Source organism: Panthera pardus, unplaced genomic scaffold (assembly GCF_024362965.1).
Source record: "Panthera pardus isolate Hobbes unplaced genomic scaffold, ASM2436296v1 HiC_scaffold_12, whole genome shotgun sequence".
Taxonomy (NCBI): domain Eukaryota; kingdom Metazoa; phylum Chordata; class Mammalia; order Carnivora; family Felidae; genus Panthera; species Panthera pardus.
In genome coordinates, this window is record NW_026526677.1 from 114,570,066 (window position 1) to 114,594,211 (window position 24,146).

The window sequence follows — 24,146 nt, forward strand, 5'->3', positions numbered from 1 at the left end:
CAACCCACTCTGCACAACTGGCTCCACTCCTACCTGTTGTGGTGTTTGACCTTTTACAGATGGTTGGGCCTGAACTCTGTTGTTTAAGGTCAACCTCTGGAAACAAGTATTATTGAAATAGTAAACAACAGCTGACTTTTCACAAATGTTTGCTAAATGTTGGGATAACTGCTTTAAATTTGTTATGTCATTTAATTAGGACCCTTCCTCCTCCCCGTCCCCCCAGAAAAGTAATGAAAGCTCCTCCTCCCCCTAGACTCAGATTTTCCCACATTTGAGTGTATCATTCTGTGCTGTGATGTTTGGCCCTTTCAGCTGATGGCTCTCAAGAGGATGAGGAAATGAGAAGGCCACATACCAAGGTATCTTTAAGGCTTATTCACCGGAAATATTTTATTTCTCTAATCAAATCAATCACCTGAAAGGGTAAACCTGGCTGTTTTCCTCATGGTGAACTGACTTGTGATGAGGGATTGCTTCAATAACATCTACTAAAGATTCCCTGAATATCTGCTATGTGTGAGACATTGTTCTTTCAGTGACAGAAGAATGATCAAGGCAAAGCCTGTGTTCTCAAACAGCTCACCAACATGAACACCCTCAAAGTGACCATGCAAACAGAAAGTTTTACCTATGTCCCCCCGATTGTAGTTCATGAAGGGCCCCTGGAAACCATCTGATCCATCCCATTCATTTTATACATTAAATCCAATTATAAACGGTGTAAGCAGGTCACAGATCTTAAATTCATAGACTCTTTGGCTTAATATTTAAAATTTAGGGGCGCCTGGGTGGCTCAGTCGGTTAAGCGGCCGACTTCAGCTCAGGTCACGATTTCACGGTCTGTGAGTTCGAGCCCCTCGTTGGGCTCTGGGCTGATGGCTCAGAGCCTGGAGCCTGCTTCCAATTCTGTTTTCCTCTCTCTCTGCCCCTCCCCCGTTCATGCTCTGTCTCTCTCTGTCTCAAAAATAAATAAACGTTAAAAAAAATTTTTTTTTTTTAAATAAAATTTAAATGGCTGGAGGTCTCCATCCCTTGTATCGGGGAAATAGTGTGTCTTGCCCAAGGTGTGCAGTTTGTCAGGGATTTAAATTTTTATGGGCCAGTTCCACTCCAGACTTGTGGTTTTTAAGCCCTTGGTCTTATTCAAGAGTTCCCTCCTGCAACCATTCTGTCGTCTGTCTCTGAGATGTTCGAGACCGTGAACCAGGTCCCCACCTGTGATGTCTCAGAAGCATCACCTATGCAAGTCTGTCTTCAGTTTTGAGGGTGGGGGTGAGATACATTGCCACAGATTGAATCATGTAAAATTTAATATTAAACGTCCTGATTCACAAAAGTCACTTGACATTCTCTGCATGAGAAATTATGTGGAAGAAATAACATAATCAGCTGGGTCTTAAAGTGCAATAGAATTTTTACAGTTAGAAACTGGGGGAAAGGACATTCAGGGAGGAGACACCAGAGGCAAAGGTAAGAATAGTGGACGTGTGTGAACACAGATCTTTCGTTAAAATGCCTCTCCAGATTGTCCACCCGGCGTCACATAGACGCTGTTCATCTGGCACAACAGGAGCCTGAACTGGCCTAGGGATTGCGGTTTGACTAAATTGAAGGTTGATAAGTAGTATTGTGGACAAAACTTAAAAAGGAGGTTTGTAGGGGATAAATGATGGAGAATTAGCCAAATTTAGTTTTACTGAATTTGTTAGCCCGATGAAAGCGTGGGAAGGCTTTTGAGCAGCAATACTACGTGATCAAGCCCAGGCTGACAGACGATTATGGGCACATATGTGTGTGGATTCTGATGGGGAGTCGGTGAAGGTAGGGAAGCTTGCTGCAGTGAACGGTGGGAAGTGCTCCTCCGGTGTTCATGGACAGCCGCCACTTACCACACTTGGCCACGGATTGGCCCACGCAGACAGCTACCTTGGTTCCGGCTGGGCCCCTTGCAGAAGACTCACACCCGAAGGCTGCTCTGTACCCAACCGTAAAGGCCTAGATGTCCTGTCCCATCTGGGACTGCTCTGTGGGTCATTCATCCCGTGGGGTGCGTGTATGTGGTGGGGGGGGGGGACCTCAGGCCGTCCTGGCACCTGACTGCAGCCAGACTTCTTTCTCTTTCCCCTCTTTCTTCCTTCTCCTTCCTTCCACAGGTATTCATCCAAATATCCTGCATGCTAAACTCCACTTGGTGTGTTTTCCAGGGAACCCAGTCTGTGACGTTAGTCAGAACATGATGAGAGTAGTCTAGGCGACAGGCAATAAGGACCTAGGTTAGAGCAATGTCATTTGGGATAGAAAGGTCAGACATAAAGTAGTCTTGGAATGGTTTTGCTGCCATGTAGACACCACTGGGGATTCTGGAATTGGGACTCACCAGGACCAAGTCTATAGCCTATAGTCTATTCATAGTGTGTGTGCAAACATGACCAGGTGAGCAAATTAACTAATAAATAACTAAGAAACAAGTGAAACAGATGTGGGTGGTCGTAGTTCCATGAACAGAGTGGGCCAAGGAAGGTGGGTCCTGTGGTTTGTCAGGCTATGGTAACGAGCCTTTGTCACCACATTTGATTCTGCTATGCTGACAGATACGCAGACTGTGATGAAGAAAGCAGCGCAGAGCGTTTTCAATGAAATTCTTACTGTGCCTCAGTTGCAAATCCTCTGAATACTAGTCAGAGACTTGAGATACCCTAACAGGTGCATCTTACCACCGTCCGTGCCAGCTGGGAAACCTGAAATGGCCGTTTGTTTCCCCGTGAGGGTACCCGCATTCTCACAGGGCACGCCGAGGCTTCACCTGCCTATACCCCAGTGCCCATACCTGCGAGCAGCCAGGAGACTTTTTATAATGAGAACCTTCATGACCTGTTAAAAATCAAACAAGATGATAAGCAGAATCCACAGTCAGTTCTGTTATCGTGTGCCTCTTTCTGCTAAAGATAGCAAATAAAACCTGCATAATTTTAAATATGGTTAATTGGGGACTGGCTAATCGGCTTTTTATGCTGTTAAGAAAAGATAGTTCAGGGAATGGCCTAATTTCTACACTGATATAGGCAGGCAGCTTTCTATCTTGAGCATGTCTGTAACTCAAACGTAATAGTCTTTAGACATTAAAAGACACTTAATCCCCAAGGAAAACTCATCTTTGCTCAGCATACTGTCATTATCAACGGCGTCGTGATAGTTGCACAAATGTTTACTGAGCCCTAAACATGTGTCAAATGCCATGCTAAGCAGGCGCACTCGTGGTTATAAGGGCATAAAATCAACCCGGGGGGGGGGAGGGTGTCGGGAAGGAGGGAGGAGGGGAGTGTCTAAAAGGAAGAAATTCTTGAGAGTGTCAGTGTTCCCAAGGGTTCAGATACCATGAGAACCAAAAAGCATCCATTAGATTTAGTATCTGGCACATTAAAGCAGCTTCTGAGAAGCAGTTTCTGCAGGGTAGAGGCCAGAACATGGTGGCTTCATGTTAAGGAAGGAGGTGGAAACAGTGTGGAGGTTCCTCAAAAAATTAAAAATAGACCTACCCTATGACCCAGCAATAGCACTGCTAGGAATTTACCCAAGGGATACAGGAGTGCTGATGCATAGGGGCACTGGGACCGCAATGTTTATAGCAGCACTTTCAACAATAGCCAAACTATGAAAAGAGCCTAAATGTCCATCAACTGATGAATGGATAAAGAAATTGTGGTTTATATATACAATGGAATACTATGTGGCGATGAGAAAGAATGAAATATGGCCATTTGCAGCAACATGAATGGAACTGGAGGGTATTATGCTAAGGGAAGTAAGTCAGGCAGAGAAAGATACCATATGTTCTCACTCATATGTGGATCCTGAGAAACTTAACAGAAGGTCATGGGGAGGGGAAGGGGGAAAAATGAAGTTAGAGAGGGAGGGAGGCAAACCATAAGAGATTCTTAAAAACTGAGAATAAACTGAGGGTTGATGGGGGTGGGAGGTGGGTGATGGGTACTGAGGAGGGCACCTGTTGGGAGGAGCACTGGGTGTTGTATAGAAACCAATTTGACAATAAATTTCATATTAAAAAAAAGGAAGGAGGTGGACATGGAAGGTTCTGAGTAGCTTTCTGGGAGCTTGATGTAAAGCCAAGGAAAAACACAGAGAGTGACTTCAGAACAGAAAACAAAGCAGAGGAAAAAGTTTTGAGTAGTTTTTTCTCTTTCAGATGTGACAGAATTGATCTTAGATGCTGAGAGAAAAGAACTCTTTGAAAGGAAATGGCAACAAATACAGGGGAGGGATGAGCTACATTGACGCGAGGCCCCTAAGAGGCTGTCTGGTGTGGACCGAGGACAGGTGTTGGGTCAGGTCTGGACAACAGCCATAATAGGAGCAACAATGGTAACTACTGATCACTATATGCCACACCTGCCTCAGTGTTCTTGCGGTTATCTGATCTTCCTTCCAAAGTAGTATTAAATGTGTATAATTATTACTCCATTTTTACAGCTGAAGAGAATGGGAGACACAGACCAATTTTCAGGTGGGGAAAGAAATCAAGGTGTTGACTCCATGGGGACCTCAGTTTGACCCTAGAAAGCAGGAGGGGAAATCTGCAGAGAATGAGGAGGAAGCTGATACATAGAAGACTGGAGATGGATTTTGAAGGTTGGGAATAGGGTGAAGGATTTGAGAGTGGGCTGTACCTAGAAGTCACAGCAGGTTTCCTGACCAGCTCTGAGGAACCAGCTGAGGTACAAGACTGTGGGTTTTCACTTGTTAATAACCCAGGTGGGCAGCCCTGGCTCCCAGGAGCAGGGGAGGTGAATGCCAGGCTGTGGGTATAGTAGCTGCTCTAGTCCCTTCCATCATCTCTTTCGGTGACCTTGCTCCTGCTTCCTAATTCCTCACAGCTGGGTGAACCAGACTGAATCTCAGTGTTACAATGAAACTTCATAACATAAAATTCAAAATTCATGTGAGTATTTTAGTCTGACGATTATTTTCCAACTCTAGAAGTGGGTGCATAGCACATGTGTGCATAGCATTTCTCAGGATAAGAGACGACCATCTGGATGAGGAAGTGAATTCCTCTATTTATGCAGCATTCCATATCTTCAATATACTCATGGAATCTCAGACACATTTTCCTCTTAAAAGTGCTCCCCTCATTTATCAGCTTTCTTCTATTAGCTCGAATTCACTTTGAATTCACTTTCATGGTTAATTGTATTCAATAATTAAAAAATAATTTTAAAACCCAGCGTGCAACATCATGTTACATTTATCATCAATAGTGAGTCTGAAAAAGGGAAAATAAGAATAGTTGATGGTCTTTATTTTGGAAAGGTTTGGCTATAGTTGAATATGTGACTCGGAAAGAAGACATCTAATTAAGGTTAATCTATTTTGGCACTAGAATCACCTTACATGTGGTCTTAGAAATGATTTAGATGGGATGGATGCTTTATCAGTTAGCATCCAACTGGAAAAAGAGAAATCACTTTAGCTCTTTCCAATAGAACAGATTTAATGTAAGAACTTGATTAAACAGAAGTAGAAATGATGAAAAGCCAATAGGAGGTGCTGAGGCAATCTAGGCATTAGGAACAGCAGAAACAGAAGAAATGATGGCAGACTCCAGAAGCTGGAGTATTTGGAAGGTGCCAGAAGAAGATGGGAGTTGCTGGTTGAAAGCTGAGAACACAGCTTTTTAGGATCTTGAGCCATGGTGAGATGTAACTGCTGCCAGACACCGTAAGAAGCAGAGAGAAAAAGGGAAGGGAAGAAATACCCTAATTTATCCCTTCCTCTGGCTCTCTCTTCTCTGCCAGTGACACAAGTTACTCAAAGTTACCATGAGGCCAGAAGGAAGAGATCCTAGGAAGTGTATCTCCCTACTATGCAGGGCATAGGAAGGAAGGGGGAGGAAATGGATCTGAGAGAAAACAGACTGTTGAGCTGCATAAATGCTACTTTAGTAATCCGTATTTAACCTAATGAGAAACTAATAAGACGTAAAGTTAGTGAAAAGCATTTAGAAGAACCTTGTCAGAAGTTTTCCCATTACCCTTCTCCACATTACCAAACTCTACAGTACACTGATTCTAACTCTTTTACACCCCCTTTCTTTTCTTCCTTCTTTCCTTCCTTCCTTTTCTTTTTTCTTTTCTTTTCTTTTCTCTTTTCTTTTCTTTTTTCTTTCTTTTCTCTTTTCTTTCTCTTTTCTTTTTTTCTTTCTTCTTTTTAGTTTTATTTTTTTAATTCACATCCAAATTAGTTAGCATATAGTACAACAATGATTTCAGGAATTCCTTAATGCCTCTTAACCATTTAGCACATCCCCCCTCCCACACCACCTCCAGTAACCCCGTTTGTTCTCCATATTTATGAGTCTCTTATGCTTTGTCCCCTTCCCTGTTTTTATATTTTTTTTTGTTTCCCTTCCTTTATGTTCATCTGTTTGTCTCTTAAAGTCCTCATATGAATGAAGTCCTATGATATTTGTCTTTTTCTGACTGACTAATTTCACTTAGCATAATACCCTCCAACTCCCTTTCTTTTTTTTTTTTTTTTAATTTTTTTTTTCAACATTTTTTATTTATTTTTGGGACAGAGAGAGACAGAGCATGAACGGGGGAGGGGCAGAGAGAGAGGGAGACACAGAATCGGAAACAGGCTCCAGGCTCCGAGCCATCAGCCCAGAGCCTGACGTGGGGCTCGAACTCACGGACCGCGAGATCGTGACCTGGCTGAAGTCGGACGCTTAACCGACTGCGCCACCCAGGCTCCCCTCCAACTCCCTTTCTTAAAGAAAGGCTGTCCTTCTTTAATACGAGTCTTATAAATCTACCTGTGCTCCAGTGTTATCCGGCCATAGGTTTATCCCATATACTCATCCATGTATCCTCCTCTAACCAACACCCTACTTATCTCTCTTTTCTCAGCCAAGATTGTAAATATTTTTGCACTCAACATCAGAAAACCTAAATATATATAAGGCAAATATTAATAGAACCCAAAGAGAAGTTAACAGCAGTACATTAATAGTAGGGGACTTGACAAAAGACTTGAATAGACTTTTTTTTTCCCAAAGTAAGACATACAGATAGATGGTCAACAGGTACATGAAAGAGTGCTCGACATCAGTAATCATCAGGAAAATTCAAATCAAAACCACCTCACATTTGTTACAATGAATGTTATTGAAATGACAAGAGGTAAGAAGAACTGGTACATATGAAGACAAAAGAAAACCCTGTGCACTGTTGGTGGGAATGTACAGTGTTACAGCCATTACAGAAAAGGCATGGGATTTCTTCAAAAAATTAAAAATAGAACTACCATATGACCCAGCAATTCCATTTCTGTGAATATGTCTGAAGGAAAGAAAATTGCTATCTCTCAAACAGTTGTCTGCACCCCCACATTCACTGCCGCTTTCTTCACAATAGTCAAGATGCAGAAACAACCTTGTGTCCACTGAAGAATAAATACAGAAAGAAGATGTGGTAGATGAATACACAGAGGAAAGAGGGAAAGAAGGAAAGAGAAAGAAGGGACTCTGGCCTTTGTAGCAATTTGCTTGGACCTGCAGTGCATTATTCTAAGTGAAGTAGGTCAGAGAAAGACAAATGCTGTGTGATCTCACTTTTTTATGGAATCGAAAAAATCCAAATACTTAGAAACAGCAAGTAGAATTGTGGTTTCCAAGGAGGGCAGCCTGGGGAAATGGGGAGGTGTTGGTTCAATAGTACCAACTTGTGGTTATTAGATGAACATATTCCTGGGGTTGGAGTTGTAAGCCTGGTGACTATAGTTAACAAAACCATATTGCATACTTGGAAGTCGCTACGAGAGTAGCGCCTCAATGTTCTCAACCCAATAACAAACAATAACAAGATGATAATTCCACGCGGTAAAGGGTGTGTTAGCAAATCCTGCCCTGGTAAACATTTTGCAACACATACAGGCATCCAGTCATCACATTGTACAACTTACACTTACACAGTGTCTTATACCAATTATGCCTTAATAAGGCTTGAGAAAAATAATAACTTTACTGCTGGATTTTGTTCTGTTGACCTCCACCTTCACACTCTTTCTTTACTTGTCCCTGTGAGATCGGTTCCTCTAAGTCTTTCTTTCCTCTTAAACAGGGAAAGGACACATGTGTTATGTTGATGGGAAGGAACAGGAAGGGGAGGCATGGCCAAACAGAGGAAATACTGGACAATATTTCCTGGAAAGAAAGGAGTTAGAAGGTAGTTCCAAGCATCCCCAGGAATCTCCCTGAGAAAACCTATTTTGTTCAAAGTAAATGGACGCTAGAAATGTGAGATTCCCAGGGAAATTGCCACATCTTTCTTGAAAAGGAGAGGAAATCTAATAGATCACACAGCATCCAGTAGCGTGGATGTTGTCAGCCTTGCCCTGAGGCCGGGCTACAAACCAGCTGCCATATGCAACTGTCCCTGTCATGCTGTGTCACTGAGCCGGGCATGGTGTCATCCTCCTCAGAGCTGATAAAGATCATACAGAATTTCATACCAAAGGGCTCACCTACCGGAAGGAATTAAATTCTCCAGTGTGAGTTTGAGTGGCCTCCCATGGAGGTCTGTCTGCCAGAGCTGCCCTCTCCTCACCAGGTCTGTGGACTCCATCAGGCATCTGTGACTACAGCGAAGCCAGCTGGCTGGACCTGCCTGCATTCCTGTCCCATTCCTATCCAGCTCTGTGTATTTGTAGTCAGCCCTGTTGAGCATACTCCACTGTGCACATCAGAAAGAGATTGTCCAGGGCACATCTCTGCCGTCTGGTCGTCTCTGCTCTGCCTTCCTGAAATAAGTCCTTCGTTTTGTTTCTAGAACCTTGAGGCCTTGTCACTTGACATGAACCCTGGCGGCCACCCTTTGCAGGATAAAGCATTTCTACCCCAGTGGTTCTCCTCACTCTGGCCGGCTCGCTCCTCCCTAAGTCTGCCTGTGTAGGATGGGATGAGAGAGTGTGGATGGGAGCACGCAGCCTCAGAAGACAGGTTTCCCGTGGCCAATACCTCCTGCACAATTACTCGGTTAATCAGCGTGCTAAGCCTCTACCCCCAGTGTTCCCAGTTGTGCGTGACAGCGTGGAGGAGGCTTGAGAAGGACACTCACGGACTCAGACTCGGCAGGGCTTATGAGCTAGTTGAACAGATGAATGAACAAGTAGGTGAGAAGTAATTTGACCCAAGTTCCAGTCTGGCCTCTGTCACTAACTGTGTGAGTTGGAGGTTTAGAGAGATGAAGCATAAAAGTATAAAACGTATCCCTTTGGATTATTGTGAAGGCTAATTAAGAAGACGATGCCTGAAGACACACAGTAAAAACCTTCCCTCCTGTGAGCATTGGGTCAGTAAGCACCCAACCAAGTTCACAGCACATTCTGAGTTTTGGAAACAGGGACAGCAATGCTCACAATTTGCCCCTGGTGGGAGGAACCTTGTGAAGGCCACAGGGCAAGCGAGGCAGCACTTCGAGGCCCTATCATTCTTGGGCTGGAGGCAAGACGGAGGAGTCTGTGTTAGATTCAGGGTCCCCAGTGCAAGACGGAGCCACAGGGTCCACGGAGTAGGGGCTGGAGCCACAAAGAGGCTGCCGTTCCGGCTGGAGAAGGAAACCTTGCTGCGGACAGAGGGAGAGAAACGCTCTGGTTTCCCCTTTGCACCTGCACTCCCAGTCTTCAAGGAATGCTGAGTCCGTCATCCTAATCCAGCTGAGGCCAGCTTACTTGGACCCTGGGCAGTGCAACCGGAAAGGCTTGGGCTTCATCTCCCTGACACTGCAGCTCTACACACACAGAAGGGCAAGGATGCCCGGCCTGGCACAAGCCCTCGCTGTGGATGTTTGTGTGGGGACAGGAACGCCCCTGCTAGGGCCTCAGAAGGTCTTGTGCGAGTCCTAGGGAGGGTAAGTCTAGGCTACTAGCCCCTGGTCACACTTAAGAAAACTTGATGGAAGGGGATGGGAAGTAGGGAGTCACTGTGGATTGCTGAACCAGAGCAACAGCAGGTAAAGTGCAGCATCTAAGTCAGGGTCTCACAAGCCCTGACTATGTTTAAAGCCAAATACAGTATGTAAAATTTAAATGATGGCTGTTCTCTTTTATTTGAGAGAGAGAGAGAGAGAGAGAGAGCATGACTGATAGCAGGAGAGGAGTCCCAAGCAGGCCCTCTGCCCAGCGTGGAGCCTGACTCGGGGCTTGATGGGAGCTCCGTCTCACTACCTGGAGACCATGACCTGAGTCGAAATCCAGAGCCAGACACTCAACCGACTGAGCCAGCAGGAGCCTCATGATGGCTGTTGTTAGCAGTCCTCCTGCTGTTCTGAGTAGTGAGAAAGGAAAACTGCTACTTGAAAACAGACTTTATTTTTCGAGCAGTCTTAGTTTCAAAAACCCATACTTTTGATGGGAATATATATGAACGCAAAGGAGACTCTGTCCAGGGTTTTCATGCTTTAGTAACAATTAAAACATGCCTGATGTTACTCAAAGCTCAACTTTCTTTCTCAATGTATTTCCTTAGATGCCTGTGTGTGATAGAAGTCTGGGAATCTCCTATGTACGAAGCAGAACCATCTACACGCCTCTCCCCTCCCAGCTAATTGGGGGTGGTGAGGTTCAGGCATCTCTTGAGTTTCTGTGACTCAACTATACCATCTCCCTTGCCTGACCACTGGCTCCTCTGGGGCAGGACACCTAGCTGACTCTCTGGTTTCAGGCCCAAGAACAATGCCTGGCACACGGCAGGGACCCAAGGCACCATTGCCATTTTGCTGTCACTAATCAACTTCAGAGCAGTCTACCCCTGGGGCCACCAGACTGGACTGCTTCGGCCTCTTCAGTTTCTCCGACCAGCTATCTGGCTGAGACTCGAAGGGGGGCTTCTGATGCAGACGCTGTGCCCCTGGTGCTCTCTGACCCGTGCCCCTACTGCTCTCTGGTCTGTGCCCCTGGTGCTCTTTGACCCATGCCCCTGGTGCTCTCTGGCCTGTGCCCTTGGTGTTTTCTGGCCCGTGTCCCTGGTGCTCTCTGGTCTGTGCCCATTGTGTTCTCTGGCCTGTGTCCCTGGTGGTCTCTGGCCCGTGTCCCTGGTGCTCTCTGGCCTGTGGCCCTGGCTCTCTCTGGCCTGTGCCCCTGGTGTTTACTGGCCCGTGGCCCTGGTGCTTTTTGGCCTGTGCCCCTGATGTTTTCTGCCCTGTGTCCCTGGTGCTCTCTGGCCCTTGCCCTTGGTGTTTTCTGGCCTGTGCCCCTGGTGCTGTCTTGCCCATGCCCCTCATGCTCTCTGGCCTGTGCCCCTGGTGCTCTGTGGCCTGTGCCCCTTGTGCTCTCTGGTCATGGCCCAGAGTGCTCTCTGGCCCATGTCCTCGTGTTCTCAGGCCCCTGCCCCTGGTGTTCTCTGGTCCTTGACATTGGTGCTCTCTGCCCTGTGCCCCTCATGTTCTCTGGCCCATGCCCCTTGTGTTCTCTGGCGTGTGCCCCTCGTGCTTTCTGTCCTGTGCCCCTGGTGCTCTCTGGTTTGTACCCATCGTGCTTTCTGGCCTGTGGCCCTGTGCTTGCTGGCCTGTGCCCCTAAAGTTATCTGGCCCATGCCCATCATGTTCTCTGCCCAGTGCCCCTCGTGTTCTCTGCCCTGTGCCCCTGGTGATCTTTGGCCTTTGCCCCTGGTGCTCTCCTGCCGTGCCCCTGGTGCTCTCTTGCCTGTGTTCCTGTATTCTCTGCCCTGTGCCCCTGGTGTTCTCAGGCCCCTGCCCCTGGTGCTCTCTGACCCGTGTCCCTGGTGCTCTCTGTCCTGTGCTTCTGGTGCTCTTTGGCCCGTGCCCCTGCTACTCTCTGCTCCGTGCTCCTCGTGTCCTCTGGCCTGTGCTTCTGGTAACCTTTGTCTTGTGGCCCTCATGTTCTCTGCCCTGTGCCCCTGTTGTTCTCTGTCCTGTGCCCCTGGTGGTCTCTGTCCTGTACCCCTGGTGCTCTTCCGTCCCGTGCCCTTGGTGATCTCTGGCCTGTGTTCAGAACTTCACACACCACTTTTAGTCATATGAAGTCAGTTTCTCTGAACCTTTGCTTTCGCATTTTATTAAAAAAAATTTTTTTTAATGTTTATTTTTGAGACAGAGAGAGACAGAGCATGAATGGGGAGAGAGGGAGACACAGAATCTGAAGCAGGTTCCAGGCTCTGAACTGAGCCCCGACGCGGGGCTCAAACCCACAGACCGTGAGATCATGACCTGAGCCAAAGTCGGACGCTTAACCGACTGAGCCACCCAGGCGCCCCTGCTTTTGCATTTTAAAGTGAGTCCCCACGGTTACATTTGGAGCATGTTAAGTCTGATGAAAATTGTATAACTGAGAGCAGACAGCAATGATTATGCAGCAGCTATGAGCATGGCACTGTTTGTCGAGCCCTTGTCTTTTCCAACCCCACTGGCTCTCTCTGGGGTTTCACTCAGGTCTGCTTTCCTCGTGGTGATTGGGAGTCTCCCTGAATTTTAATCTGCAGGCTTTTGGCTATGTAGGCTTAGCCGATCATACCATGACTACGTGTCTTCAATGATTCTTTCCTTTCATTTCTTTCCCGTGGCACAGAGACCCACTTGTGTAACTCTGAAACACACCTTGCATCCCATCCCTTCTTTCTAGTCCTCCCGCCGCCATGTTGGATCAGGCATTTGTTTCTTTATCTCTTCAAGGCCTGTATTTCTGTTTTTCCATTTCTGCACGTGCCTGTTAGATTAATCTTCCTGAACCATTCATGCACAACCTTCCTTTGGTCAGAATTATGGTTGCAAACTTTAGGATTTCAGAGAGAGTTTCCATGTAGCCTTAAAAAACAAATAAAGTAAAAGCTAGAAACTATTTTTACTTTTGAACATTTTTATTCAATGATTCTGAGAATAGCAGGATAGACATCTTTTAGAATATAGGATACTACATCAACTTGATACTTTTATGTAAAATTCATTATTTTTCTTATCTAACCTGGATCGTTAAAACTTTTGCCATAGGTCGGTATTCGGAAATACTAAAATATACAAGTCCTTTAACAGGTGTTCAGAACTAAAGCCAATCTCCAAAACCAAGCCCCAGTGAGCAGTTGGGAAAGTTGGGGCACGGGGGTGGGAGGAAGGATACACTCTGCTGAACTAATCTCTTTGGTCTCCTCCTCCCTCCACACCCCCTTAAAACTAATGAAATGTCCTTGTGTCATTCACCCAATACTAGGAAGATTTTCTTCCTTTAATATATCTGATCACATACACCTGCCTTTCCCATCACATGGATTGGGGTAAAGAAATATGGAAAAGCCATGAAACCCAGATCTTGGGTTTTGGACTCCCACAGATCCATCAGAAACTTCAGGTCTACCGCTTAGCTGTCTGACAGGCATGTTTCTTAAACTATCAGAGTAAAAATGTCTAGTACATGTAGTTCCTGATTTATAACACTTGCCCAGTGATTGATAGCTCCTATATTATAACTTTATCTTAGGACATGAGAACAGGAATGAAAAAAGGTTGAAGTACTCTTTCAAAGTTGTAGGTGCTTGGTCATGAACAAAATAGAATTAAAGATTCTCCCCTTTCTCTCCTGTCATACTTACTTTGTCCTGTCATACATACTTACTTACTGTAGCGCAGGGCAAAAGCTGTTGGCCCTCTCACCAATATGCAGAGAACGAGCTCCTGATCTTTCCTAATATCTATGTTGGTTTTCAGTACAGCTCTGACTTGTTTATGGTACATGTCACATCCTTTCAGAGAAACAAAAATTAACCTAGAGTCTCCCCTTAGGTATTAAGTTCATATATGTGAGAAGGAAAACCAAGGCAGATGGGAGCAGGTAAATCTAGGAAATGAGGATCCTAGGATTAATGGGGGGATGTCTATAAATCCTCCAAGGGAGGCTCAAAGGAATTGGTTCTGCTTACGTGGGATAGTAAAGGTCACCCTTGCTTATTTTTGCTGCTTCAGGGAGAGAAGCAGCAGACTTAAATATGTTTAAGAGCTTAAAACAGAATGAAGTTGAGACTGTCTGGGTTATCTGACTGCTGGACTTTTTCAGTTACACTGGATTCTAAACAGAGTCTATCTGGGTGAAGTGTTCACAAGACACAGAGCCTTAAAGACTCTGTAGAAAACAAACCAAATTTAAGAGAGCTGATATACAAGGGTTATGTAAATATCACCTGTAAATGTCATATAACAAAGCACATCCTGAGCCCAACCACTTCTGAAAGTTAAACTGTCTTCCTGAAAAATCTGTGAATATGTGAACTTCTGGCACAAAAGCTAAGAAAGTGAATTTTGATACATTGAAACATGGCACAGAATTTCTATCTTAAATCCATATTTTAGAATGACGCAGCTTGATCTAATATTACTGGTCGAGTATACTGATTTGTCCAATGTCTAATTTGAGATATTTACGTAACGGTATCATTCTTTAAATAAGTGTGTTTGTCCCATATATTATCAAAGTGCCTGATGGTGAAGATTGGACAGTGAGGGACATCTCAGTGGCTCATTTCCTCAGCAGCAGGAAAGCTGCCAAGTGTGAAAAACAAGTCCAAGGAGAAGGACCTGGAGCAAAGGTCAAGAGTGATAATCACTTAGATCAGGTGGAGAGCAAGCTGAGATGGTTCATGCCAAGCCCTTCACGTTCCTGGAGTTCTGGGTCCTTTGGACAAACAACAAGATCCTGGGTCAAACCAGGAGGCATGGAAGTGAGGGACCACAACCAGTGGGGTAACGCAGAGCTGTGAGCAGCTTAGAGCACTGCATCTGAGGAAGTGAGGGAGAAGCCGCCCCGTGAAGCCAAGGGTGATGCAGGAAGCAGGATGGGACTGGGAAACATTTGTGATGTGCTCAGAGCTGCCCTGGGGGGGCTCCCCCTGGTGGCCTGAGGGCACTACTGCAGCTTCTCTGGCACCTGTGGTCTGTCACTGGTAGGAGCGACCTCACCAACACCCATCCCTGTGAGCCAGTCAGAGACACCCTGAAATCTTTTCCATCTTGAATCAGAGCGTGGATTATCACGCCGACATTTAGTTGTGAAGCGAATGAATAAGAAAAACCTAAGCTAGAGGACTACAAAATAGAAATGTAATAGAAAGTTTCTGAGAGAGTTCTGCATTAGCCACAGGGAAACTTGAAGCTGTTGTCCAGTGGCTTAGACCATTCTTATAATGCCCATGTAACAGGAAGTAAAGTTTTTTAAAAATACCTTTAAAAGTATTAGTTTAACTATCAATTTCATCTTGCTCAAAGGGGTTTAGTGTGAAGGGTAGTAATGAGCTCTGGAAAACATTCTTAGCTTAGGTCACGCTGCTTTAGAGTTACAGGGGTCTTAGAAATGAAATAATCCAACGTTTTCATTATTTTTGTGGAGAGAAAAAAGGCCCAGAAAGATGAAAGAGACTTAGCCAAACACAGAACACATTCATTTATTCCTAAGTATTTTTATGGTCTTCAACGCACCAAGTGTGTGTATGGATGGTGACAAAGTCAGGACAAGAACTCAGGTCTCCTCTGCCCTAACCCAGTGGTCTTACTGCTAAACCATAAATGCTGACTGGACCATGAGTGCCCAGATCCTTCGGGTTACACCATCTCTGTCAGAGGAACAATGGTACCAAGTAGTTCTTTTATGCATAAAAAATCAAGCAATTGAAATCTGTCTCCCTGGCTACTAGACCAAGTCAAAGGAAATCTATACCACGTTGCCATAATACAATATGAAATCTCCTGTCACTATCAACTTTGTTCTTTGCTAAGAATAGATTCTAGGAAAAGGTAGCTGGGTCACTCGAACTTTGTTGCTCAGTTCGGAGAATGCCAGGCCCATAATGACTCTCTGACAGATGGGCAATTCCCCGAGCTACTGCATCCCTGGTACCCTGCAATAAATCCAGGGTGAAAGAGACAATGCTGTGCATCAGGGATTGAGGGCCATTGAAGACCTGCATAGCTGTGTCTGGTAGGAAAGTCTGCAAACCTAGGGCAATGTTACAGAGTGAGGCTGAAGGAGTAAAAAGAAGGTAGAGGAGGTAATGTAAGGTTTTGAGCCACAATAAGGATTTGGATCTTATTTTCCCAAAGAATAACAAGACCAATGTATGGTTTTAAAAGGTCTCTCAATAAAACCTAATGCAATATGTAACTGACAACTCAGCAGTGCATTTCTATAATAAGTTAAGCAATTGTTATTGACTGCATGCAGAAAAGATGGAATTTCATTAAGTTCAAAAAGGAAAAATGTATTTCAAGTGACCAGATATTAGAGAGGCAAAGAGAGATTTTGGTATGTGTAATGGCCTCCTCCAGACTAACAAATTCCTTTGCAATCCAGCCTCAGATTTGCTTAAGAATATACAAAGTTTCACCAGTGTGGCAGTGAGAATTTAGAAAAAACATTTTCAGAGGAAAGTAATAAAGCTGTGGCTGAAGTTCAAGTATTATCAAATAAGCTTAATTTATGACAAGTAATATTTATCTTCCATCTACAGCAGTCAATGGAGCCCCATTTAGCAAGGCGGAAGGTCAAAGAAGGTGGAGAACAGAGAAGTTTGTACCACCTTTTGTAGTAAAAACTTGGATGATCATCTTCTAAGGCTCCACTTAAGTTCCTTCTGATGGAAAAGACCTATAGTTAATAACTTGTGAGATTTATTTCCTTACTGTAATGGTGAGAAAACAGACAGGTGGTCAGAGACCTAAATGTCTCACAATATTTGGGGTTTACTCAATTTCTACTTGAAACTTCAGGCAGACCTGACCTTCCAGAGAAGTTTTCTGGTTCCATTAAAGTAACATGGGAGGAGAAATTGGGAGAAAGTAAATTTATTATTCCTGAGTAGATTCTGTTAATATTTTTATATACTGTGCATTCTTACTTTTTGGTAGGATTACTGGTAGATCAGTGACCCTTAACATCAGGACAGCACTGAGTGAAGGCAAAGATGTGGGCAGGCATTAGCGCACCTGAGTGGTTTCTAACTGATGAGGAGATCATATCCAGAGTGAGTGGAGTGAATTGGTCAGCACCAATTGGACTTGGAAGACAGTATCCAGTGGTATATCAAAAAGCAGCATTATTTCAAATGATTGAATCAGAATACGTAAATCACGGGAATCTACCCCCAAAACCAAAGAGCACACTGTATACACTGTATGTTAGCCAACTTGACAAGAAGTTATATTAAAAAAATAAAAGGTCATATTTCTAGTTAAGAAAAAGGAACACATGAGTCAGTATTCCTATACATCCTCATGTTTTCAGGCTTTGTTTCCTTCTGGTCCATTTCCTGTATTGATACTAGAGTGCTATTTCTAATATAAGTTTTTTTATGTTTATTTATTTTGAGAGAGAGAGAGTATATACGAGCCGGGGAGGGGAAGAGAGAGAGAGGGAGAGAGAAAAGTCCCAAGCAGGCTCTGTGCGGTCAGGGCAGAGCCTGATGCGGGGCTCAAACTCACAAACTGTGAGATCTTGACCTGCGCTGAAATCAAGAGTTGGACGATCATCTGATTGAACCACCCAGGCGCCCCACCAGAGTGCTATTTCTAAAACCTAATTCTGTCACTTGTCTGCTTAAAACTTTCCAAAGACTCACCATCCACTTGAGGATAATGACTCAGCCTCTGGGCATGACTTGATCTTTCATATTTCTGCAGTCATATCTTTCCTGTCCCTGCCCTGTCTTATATCTTAGGGATGCGGGACTAGCTCCCTGACAATAACACTGTCTCTGATTTGGGGGGATTTGAACAGATGCTTTCTCTGCCTGAAACACCTCCCATGTCACTCTTCATCTAACTAATTCCAAATCACTCATTAAAATTCAACTTGGATAGTTATTCATCAAGGTTCATCTCTGAACTTTTCTTGCACTAGTAAAGATTAAAGAGGGTTAAGATTTCTTAGTAGTTACATAGCTTCTAATGAGAATCTTTATTAAATGTATTAATTTTTGTCCTCATTAGGCATAGCAGAGTGCCTGATACCTAGATGGAACTTTCTAAATGTTTATTGAATGCAAAGAGAGAAATATAGACAAAATTCAAATATTCAAACCCTCTGAGACAGCCACTTTTCAAATATTTTGAAAAGTTCTGGCTTACAAATATATAATACAAAATTAATGGAACCATAAGACATCCTTCTTAACAATTACAATACAGCCATATAATAGAATACTATCCAGCCATTAAATATGCTATTCTAAAAGAATATTTAAATTGCATGTGGGGATATTTACCACTTGTGGTTAGGTGAAAAAAAAGGATACAAACTCTATCTATAGACTATGCCATTTTTGTAAAAGAAAAGTATAAATGGAAAGGTAAAATTTTGTAAGAATATACATCAAATGTTGATTTTTTGGGGGGCAGTAGATTATGATTTTTATTTTTAGTGGTTTATATTTTCAAACACAAATATTTAGTCTGTGATATAAAAGAAAGTATATTATAGGAAATACATTCTTGAGAAGACTTTCAGGAGGAAGGTTCTAGGGAGGCACTTGTGCGTTGGCTGGTGAACCAGCATAGAGGTGAATGTTTGTCAGGACTGTACCATCCTCACACGGGGTGGAACATCCAGCTTAACAAGGGAATCGGGATGTGGTATGTGTGTTTGGTGGGAAGGGACCACGGTAGTTTTTAACTTGTGTGCTTCATAATCTTTATGTCCCATGAGAAATACACAACAGAAGTTAAGGCTACCCAGGGGTTACCTTTTAGCCGTGAGAATGTTTTCTTTCTTCATGTTTGTCTCCAAGAGGAATTCCTCCTCCAGATTTCCATAGTGTGATTCCCAACCTCAATCCCAGCAGCTGCTGTGGATCAGTAGGTCCACTCCCCAGGCAAAAACTCTGTTAAATGGTGTGGGGGACATAGCCACCTGTAGAGGTTTGTCCTACACTAAGGAAACATTATATGGGAATATCAGCATAATAGTTTAGGAATCAGGGGTAGCTTTATCTCACACTCTCACTGAGTATCTTACAAGTGTCCTTGAGAAACACGGATAAACACATGGAAATGTTTCCTCCTTTGCTTCTGGGTCAGGAAGATCTTGAGAATACAAGTCAATATTTTGTGGAAAACTGATTTTCCTAGTTTCTGAAAGACTACTAACTTTTTAGGAAAAGACAATAAATGGAATCAGGCTTCATGGAGGAGGATATGAAGAAGAACGTGAGCAGGAGAGATTTTGAGCTTAGTATTCAAAGAGACTGGAATTTTCAGGAATATACTTTTCCCTGGGAAGTTAGATTTCCCTGGAAGGCAGGCCATCTCTTCTTTCTCCACTTCCTGCTTCGAATCTTGGCTTCAATCAGACTGAGCTCTCCAAAGGTCTGGGGACGCCCCTGCCACCTGCCCTAACTCCTAGTGGCCAGTCTCCTGATGCTATGATGTCTCCGCTGATGTTAGAGAAAGATGCAGTCCCTGCCCCAGGCATCCCCAGGCCATTCTGTTAACCCATCACAGTGCATTTGTTTTTCCAGCAAAACAAAAACAGCCTGAGCTTCTTAGAATTGGTACCATATATGTGGTTCACCTCTGTGTCTCAGCATCTCTGACAGTGCTAGACATCAAGTGGAACTCAAAATATTTTCTAAAAATAGGCTTTATCTTCTAGAATGGTTTTAGGTACACAGCACATTTGGTAGGTGTTGACAACGATTTCCCATGTGCCCATAGCCCCACATAGGCATAGCCTCCCCACTGGCAGCGTCCCCCACCAGAGTGATACATTTGTTATAATCAACGAACCTACGTTGACAAATCATTGTCACGCAGCGTCCATAGTGCACATGGAAGTTCATTCTTGATGCACCCTCTATGGGTTTGGATAAACGTATAGTGACATGCATCCACCATTATCGTGTTGTTCAGAGTAGTTCCATTGCCTGAAAAATCCTCCATTCTGCCTGCCCATTCCTCCCTCTGCCCTAACAACTGGCAACCAGTGATCTTTTTACTGTCTCCATAGTGTTGTCTTTTCCAGAGCACCATATAGTTCGAAAGCACACAGTCTGTAGCCTTTTCAGATCGTCTTCCTTCACTTAGCAATGTGCATTGAAGTTTCCTCCATGTCTTTTCATGGCTTTTCATGATAAAATTCTATCATCTGGATTTATTTATTCATTCACCTGCCAAAGGACATCTTGGTGGCTTCTACATTTCAGCAAGTATGAATAAAGCTACGATAAACATGCATGTGCAGATTTTTGTGTGGAAGTCAGCATCCAGTTTCTTTGGGTAAATAACAAGGAGAATGCTGGATCGTTTGGCAAGAGCATGTTTCATTTCGTAAAAAACCACAACTGTCTTCAAAGCAACTGCCATTTTGCTTTTTACTCAGCAGTGAACAACACATACCTTGTTCCATATCGTCAGTGTTCTTTCTCTCTTCTGGCCATTCCGGTGGTGTACTTCTTTTATAATTTCCATTTCCTTGATCACATGATGCGGAGCTTCTTTTCAGGTGCTCATTTTCCATCCATGTATCTCCTAGGTCACAGTGTCTACTAAGGTCTCAACTCATTTTTTAACTGGTCTCAACTCATTAGTTTCTTATTGGTAAGTTTTAAGAGTTCATTGTGTATTTTCTCAGATATGTCTTTTACAAATGTTTTCTCCCAGTCTGTGGCTTCTCAGTCTCTTGATAATGTCTTTTTTAGGGCTGAAAATTTTAATTTTCATTCAGTCCAGCTTATCAATTGTTTCTCTCATGGATTGTGACTTTGGTGTCATTATCTACAAAGCAATCACTAACTCTGAGGCCTTCTGTTTTTTCCCTATGTGACTCTCTGTAAGTTTTATGATTTGCATTTTACATTTAGGTCTGTGATCCATTTTGAGTTCATTTTCATGAAGAGTGAAAGGTGTGTGTATAAATTCTTTTGCTGTTGTTGTTGTTGTTTGGTATGGGAATGTCTAGTTGTTCAGCACCATTTGTTGACAAGATTCTCTTTTCTCCTTTGTATTTTTTCACCCCTTCATCAAAGATCAGTTAACTGGAACTGTACAGGTCTATTTCTAGGCTCTCTATTTTGTTTATTTTAGCATAATATAAAATTGTGGCATAAGTATATTATTTAACCTCCAAGTATTTGGGGAATTTCTAGCCATTGTTCTGCTACTGATTTCTAGTTTAACTATACTGTGGTCTGAGAGCAGACGTAAATAGTTTTAGAGCAATTAAGGTGTTTTGTGGCCCAATATGTTGTCTCTCCTTGGGTGTGTTTCACGTGAGCCTGAGGAAGATGTGTGTTCTGCTGTTGATGGATGGGGTCGTCTGCAGATGTCCACTACATCCAATTGCTGAGTTCCACCATCACCCTACTGCTGAATCCGTTCATTTCTGATAGAGGGCTGCTGGACACGCCAGCTGTGCTCATGGTTTAGCTCTTCTTTCTAGTGGTTCTATCAAGTTTTTACCTCAAGTTCTCCAATGCTCTTCTGTTATGTTGAGGATTGTTATGTGTTCTTGGAGAATTGATTTCTTCATCATTATATAATGCCCTTATTTTTTTTATTGAAAGATTCTTTATTGTTTTTTATTTATTTTTTTGAGAGAGAGAGAGGGAGAGACAGAGAGCATACTGGGGAGGGGCAGAGAGAGAGGGAGACATAGACTCTGAAGCAGGCTCCAGGCTCTGAGCTGTCAGCACAGAGCCCGATGTGGGGCTCGAACTCACAAACTGTGAGATCATGACGTGAGCCGAAGTCAAAGGCTTAACCGACTGAGCCACCCAGACACCCCATGTAATGCCGTTCTTTGTTCCTGGTAATTTGCCTTACTTTGAAATCTGCTCTGTCAAAGATCAGCATGTCCTGCTTTCCCTTGATTAGTGTTAGCGTAATACATCTTCCTCCATCCTTTTACTTTTAATGTAGATGTGTCTTTATATTCAAGGTAGGTTTCTTAATAGAAGACATAACTGCATCTTGGTTTTGATCCACTCTGACAGTCTCTTTTAATTCATGCATGTAGACCACTGATGTTCAAAGTGATTTTGTCTATAGTTGGATTAATATTCAACTGTAGACAATCCAAAATCCAGATTTTATTGTTTTTGTTTGTTGTCCTTGCTCTTTGCTCCTGTTTTGTCTCCCACTGTTTTTCTGTCTTTTGTGGTTGTTGAGCAATTTATATGATTCTATTTTCTCACCTCTCTTAGCATATCAATTTTATTTCTTTAATTTTAATTTTAATTTTATTTAATTTTGGAAGAACACTTAATATGTTTCCTCTTCATAAATTGTTAATTACACAACATATTATTGCTGAGTTATACTTATTTTTTACCCTTTTTTTAGTGGTTGCCCTAGATCTTATGACACACATTTATAATTAATAGAAGTCCACTTTTAAAGTGCACAACACCATGGGTAGTTGTGAGTACTTTATAGTAACAAAATAATCCCAATTTCCCCCTCTTGTCTCTGTATCATTGCTGTCACTGAATTTGCTCATGTTTATGTATATAAGCATGTATCTACACATGAGTGTACATGATCAAATACACTGTTGCTGTTGCTGTTATTATTTTAAAGAAACTGTTATCACTCAGATCCATTAAGAATAAGAAAAATAAAAGTTCTTATTTTACCTTTACTTACTCTTTCTCTAATGATCTTCCTTGCTCTGTAGATCCAAATTTCTGACCTATGTATATCATTTTCTATTTCCCTAAAAACACTTCTTTTAACATTTCTTGCAAGGCAAGTCTACTAGCAACAAATTCACTCAATTCTCAGGTTCTGTTTGAGAAATTCTTTATTCTCCTTCACTTTTGAAGGATAATTTCACAGGGTACAAAATTCTAGGTTGGTGGTTTGGGAAAACACTTGACAGGTTAACTGGCTAACTTTCAACACAAGATTTCGCTTTACTCTTCTTGCTGGCAGGATACTGGAGAAGCTAGATATAATTCTTATCTTTGCTCCTCCACAGGCAAGGTGTTTTTCTCACTCTGGCTTCTTTCAGTATTTTTTACCTTGAATTTTCTGTAATTTGAAAATTGGATGCTTAGGTGTAGTTCTGGAGGCATTTATCTCATTTGGTCTTCTCTGAGATTTCTGGATCGGTGGTTTGGTATCTGACATCAATGTGGGGAAATTATGTGTCATTAATTTCTAAAGGTCTTCTTTTCCTTTGTCTCTTTCTTCTCCTTTTTGTATTCCCATTATGCCAAACTGCAGAATAAGTCTTAGATATTCTGTTCTGATTTTTCCAGTTTGATTTTTTGTTTTGGAGGTTTCTGTTGGGATATTCTCAAGCAGAAAGTCCTTTCCCCAGCTGCTCCCAGGTTAGTGACAGACCCACCAAAGCCAGTCTTTATTTTTGTCATCGTGATTTTGATCTCTAGCATTTCTTTTTGATTCTTTCTTAGAGTTTTCATCTGTCTTTTTACACTGCCATATGCTTTTGTGTTCTGTCTACTTTCTCCATTAGTGCCCTTACTATATTAATCATAGCTCATAAATTCCTGGTCTCATAATTCCCAGATCCGTGCCATATCTGAGTCTCGTTCGGATGCTTGCTACATCTCTTCAAACTTTTGTTTTGTTTTTTGTCTTTTATATCTTGCAATTTTTTTAACTGTTCGTTGGACATGTCCTAAGTAAATAGAACTGTTACAAACAGGCTTTCAGTAATATGGGGCGGGGAGAAGTGTTCTATAGTCCTGTGGCTAGATCTGTCTTTCGGTGAGCCTTCACCTCTAGGCTGTGAACCTGACACAGTTTCTCAGTCTGCCCTTTGCCCCCTGGAGTGGAATGGGCAGCAGGAGCTAGAGCTGGGCATTTTCCTTCTGCCTGGTCACTTACAGTCTGGGAAAACACTGGCAGGTTAACTCTGGCTAACTAGTTTCTCCTGAGGGCAGACCTTATGAAGAAGAACAGAATGCTCTGTGTGTTTTAAAATGGTCCTTTTTTCCCCTCCCACTGCAGAAAGCACTGGGAGATTTTCCTCTGATATTCACTGTGAGAATCCGGTAGAATTTCGGTAGGTAAAATTCATAAACAAGCCCCCCCCCCTCCACCCCCTCCCCACCTCAGTAATTGAGTCCCCTGGAGTTTTTATTCCCCAGAATTATCCCTACTGTGTCTCCAGCA

At 43.1% G+C, this 24,146-nt stretch overlaps 1 long non-coding RNA gene across 1 annotated transcript in view; it reads left to right on the forward strand.

Annotated features, from left to right (window-relative positions):
* Positions 1-24,146, forward strand: part of LOC128776120 (uncharacterized) — a 29,606-nt gene that overhangs the window by 234 nt on the left and 5,226 nt on the right. Inside the window, exon 2 of the long non-coding RNA XR_008421045.1 lies at positions 257-362. This is a non-coding gene — a long non-coding RNA (uncharacterized LOC128776120). The remainder of the gene's footprint in view (positions 1-256; positions 363-24,146) is intronic.